This window comes from Cupressus sempervirens, chromosome 1 (genome assembly GCF_028749045.1).
Source record: "Cupressus sempervirens isolate cs-2001-9-10 chromosome 1, ASM2874904v1, whole genome shotgun sequence".
Classification (NCBI taxonomy): Eukaryota; Viridiplantae; Streptophyta; class Pinopsida; order Cupressales; family Cupressaceae; genus Cupressus; species Cupressus sempervirens.
In genome coordinates this window covers 334,275,285-334,280,096 of record NC_143118.1, presented here as the reverse complement: position 1 = coordinate 334,280,096, position 4,812 = coordinate 334,275,285, and positions in this window count along the sequence as shown.

Sequence of the window (4,812 nt, the reverse complement as noted above, 5' to 3'; positions counted from 1 at the left end):
TTTGTTGGAGATGGGGCATATCAGGCCCAGTAAGAGCCCTTTTGCTTCAGCAGTAGTATTGGTAAAGAAGTAGGATGGGATGATGCGCATGTGCATCAATTACAAGGCACTGAATAAGAAAACAATTAAAAACAGGTATCCCATTCCTAGGATTGATGAGCTGATTGATGAGTTGCATGGGGCATGCTTCTTCACCAAAATTGATTTGCGATCCAGATACCATCAGATCAGGATGAGAGCAAAGGACATTGAGAAAACAACCTTCCGATGTCACTATGGCCACTTTGAGTTCATGGTTATGCCATTTGGTCTAACCAATGCACCTGCTACATTTTAAAGTTGTATGAACCAGGTATTCAGGAAGCAGCTGAGGAGATTTTTCTTGATCTTCTTTGATGACATCTTGGTCTTCAGTAAGACCTGGGAGGAGCACTTACATCATCTGGAGGAGGTGTTATCTATTCTGGAGAGAGAGTCATTGTATGCCAAGGAATCTAAATGTGAGTTTGGTATGACTGAGCTCCTTTACCTGGGGCATATCATTAGTGCAGATGGCGTTCGGGTTGATCCCGAAAAGATTAGAGCTATTGTAGAGTGGCCTACTCCCACGAACCTTACACAGCTTAAGGGATTCTTTGGTTTATGTGGTTTTTATAGAAGGTTTGTTAAGGGATTCTCACAGATTGCTACACCCTTGACAGATCTTACCAGGAAAGGAGCCTTTGTGTGGACAGGGGCAGCACAGAGGTGTTTTGAGCATTTCAAGCAGGTAATGTCTTCATGTCCAATTCTAGCTCTACCGGATTTCACGAAGCCTTTTGAGCTTCATTGTGATGCATCAGGTGATGGGATTGGAGCAATATTGATGCAGGAGAAGCATCTCATTGCATTCGAGAGTAGGAAGCTCCAAGGAGTTGAGAAAAGTTATTCTGTCTATGACCGGGAGATGTTGGCCATAATGCATGCATTGGCCAAATTTCGATCATATTTGGTAGGTGGACGTTTTGTGATCAAGATTGATCACAACAGTATTAAATACTTCATGAGCCAGCGTGATCTTAATGACCGGCAACAAAAATGGGTGACTAAATTGCAGGCTTATGACTTTGACATAGAGTTTGTCAAAGGTAAGAAAAATGTGGTGGCTGATGCCTTATCTCGGAGACCTCACTTATGTGCTCTGGCAGAGATTTCAGGAGATTGGAGAGATCGGATTATAGCAGAGTATGTCAGAGATGCTTGGGCTTCTGGATTGATTTCAGGTACCATACATGATGATCGCTATGAGGTGATAGATGGATTGATCAAAGTTCAGGACAGGGTTTATTTGATTCCGTCATCACATTTGAGAGAGGCGATACTGAAGGAATTTCATGATGCACCCACAGAAGGACATCCGGGGGTCTTCAAGACCTACAGGCAGATCCAAGAGCGGTTTTCATGGAAAGGGCTCAAGGATGATGTTCAGAGGTATGTCAGGGAGTGTATGGTTTGTCAACAGAATAAGGGAGAACACACATTTCCTGCAGGTTTATTACAGCCCTTGCCCATTCCTGATAGGAAATGGGAAAGTATTTCGATGGACTTCATCACTGGTTTACCACGAGTGCAGGGAAGGGATTGCATCTATGTGGTGGTGGACCACTTGACAAAGTTTGCTCACTTCTTTGCTATTCCGTCCACTTACACAGCAGCACAGGTGGCAGATCTTTTCTTTAAAGAGATATTCAGGTTACATGGGCTGCGCAGATTCATTGTCAGCGACCGGGATAGTAAGTTTATGATTGTTTTTTGGCAAGAGTTGTTTAGGTTGTGTGGTACAGATCTTACACCTAGCACTAGTTATCATCCGCAAATAGATGGGCAAACAGAGATTGTGAATAAATGGGTGGAAGGATATTTGAGGAACTATGTAACTACACAACAAAAGGCTTGGATCAGATGGTTGCATATGGGAGAGTATTGTTATAACACCACTTATCATATGTCTATCAAGATGACTCCTTTCATGGCACTCTATGGTTATGAAGCACCTAGCTTCATGGATTTAGTTTTGGGGGACAGTAGAGTGCCCAAAGCCAAAAACTTATTGCAGGATAGTCAGGACATCCTGAAAGTGCTCAAAGAGAATATGCAACAGGCACAGAATCAACAGAAATTGTATGCTGATCAGCACCGAATAGAGCGTAGCTTCGAGGTAGCAGATATGGTTTACTTGAGGCTACAACCATATAGACAGTCATCGCTCAAGAAGAGCGGAGCTGAAAAGTTGAAACCTAGATTTTATGGTCCCTACAGGGTGATTTGCAAAGTGGGCAAAGTCACCTATGAGCTTGAGCTTCCAGAGGGCAATCGAGTGCACAATGTGTTTCATGTGTCTAGGCTTAAGAAAGCCATTGGTCAGAGTGTAGTGCCTTCTGCAGATTTACCCCCTTTGGATGAGGAGGGGAAGCTTGTGTTAGTACCTGAGGCTATTGTGGATACCAGAGAGAGGAAGCTTAGAAACAGGATAGTGAAGGAGTATTTGGTCAAATGGAAAGACCTGCTGGAGGAAGATTCTACATGGGAGAGTGAGCAGGTTATTCAGCAGGCTGGACTGAGATTGCTTGAGGACAAGCAATTTCAAGGGGGGCAGACTGTAATGTCTCCATTTTAGCAGTTGACCAAGTGTGTGTGCGTTAGCCTTGTTCTACATGGTCTCGAGGGCTAACGAAGGGTTTAATGGGATCTTGGAGTGTTTTGGCCTAGTCATTTCCAGTTTGGGCCAAAACGAAGTTGATTTACTCAGTTTTAGGCATACTTACTATTTTTAGTAAGTCAGCAGGACACAGTGCAGGTCAATTTTGGTGATTGGATTCGATACTCCTCGGTGAGAGCTTTCCGATGAGCTATCACTCACATTATTCGAAGTCCGATTGCTAATACATTTTAATGCCTAAAGTTTTATTAAAATAACGTCTAATTTAATTGTAAAATATTAAAGTGTTACTTTAATATTTATTTTATGGTGATGTGTACCCAAGGGAGACATAAGGGGTATTTTAATATATGTTTTATATTACACATCTTTTATCCCACATTGCCCATATGAGTTGAGGGGACCCGTGGGAATAGAATAAAAGGAAGCATTTGTGGCTTCATTAGACAGGTTGAATATGAGAAGAAATTGGTGTGTGAGTTGCAGCTTTGTTCTTGGCATTTGAGGACATCTATCCTCTCTTGTAACATTCTAGACGTCATTCCCTTGGGGTTTGGTCTTTGGAATTCTTTCTTATTGGCTTCATTATCAGGCAGTTTAGTTGCATTTTTGGCTACAGGCAGATTTGATATTTTGCTCATATCTTCTTCACTACTTGTCTGTCGCTTATGCTGCTTGGAGGGAATGGTATTATGAAGGTAGTGGACTGATTGGAGGACAAAGTATTGTAGTAGCAAGTTCGTAAGCATGGGCTGGAGTATTATGACAATATTGCTGAAGTAATTAGTGAGTTGATAAATCTGCCATGTATTTGGTTTTATGAATTTCTGAAAATAACATTTTATTAGCAGCAATTCATTTCCACTTTGCATATTGTTGTAGTTTCTTTCTTGTTTATGTTGTATGATACCAATTCCATGCACGAAACACAACAAACAAATAAACGTTTGATTTTTGGAGTTATAAGGGGTTTTCAAGAAGTTGAATGTAAACTGTTTGACATAATTCCTTTCAGCAATTTGGTTTAGTTTTTTTGGGACATCCAAGGGTGTCCATTACACATTAGATGGTAGATTAAATACACTTTATATGCACCAATTTTGTTCTATTCAATCAATTTCAACATAAGGTCCATATATCTTTCCATTTCTTCCTTTGTTCTTCACTTTCTACAAATATCAAAGCTTGGGATAAAAATCATGGAAATCTAATTTTATGTGAAAGTCTTTTCTTGCTTATAAGCAAGCTCTAGAAATCCTTATCATTCCTTCCAAATCTAGGTTTACTTATTCATCTAGTCTCTGAGGTGATATCAAGGACTCTAAGCATGATACTTTAGTTAGTTTACACTCAGAAAAGGGTTGAATAAAAAAATTAAAATTACATTGTTTGAGTTCCCCCATCTAACTCCCCAAGTTGATTCTTTCTTTCAAACAAATTCTATAGAGATGGTGCCCAATAATCAAGTGTGTGGTAAGAATAGGCAAGGTAGGTATCTTTTTAACCATGAGCTTCCCACTGACTCTACCTTTCTCAATTTTGAGAATTGAAGTCCTCTAGATTTAATGACCACTCATAATGTAGCTAATAATTTATCTATAATGAAAAAGTGAATGCTTCAAGAGATTTCTAAAAATAATATTAAGCTTAGGGGAATTAAGAGACAAGTAAAAGAAATAGAATATTTAGTAAAAATACATCACCTAGGATGAAAATAATGGTACGTCTAAAGAGAGGTATTAAGGATGTGGAGATTATGTGGACTAATCATGAAGGCCAAATTATTGGTTTAAAAAATAAAATTTGCAACATAAATAAAAATACTTTTGTACTCATTACTTTTAGGCATAAGGTTATAAATGATATTATTGATAAAATTCATGCTATAATTAACAAGTTGGAAACACTCCACCTTAAGCCTACTTTGGTTATGGATATAGACATTGGAGATAAGAAGACACAAAGGAGTACCGATTAAAATAGAAGCACTTGTATCAAAGCAAGATGGTGTGTCAAAAGGTTGTGGTATTATTTGTTCAAGTATACCATACTTGAAGAAAACCATCCAGGATACTTCTTAACTAGAAGTCAAGGTCAATATAGGATCTCCAAAG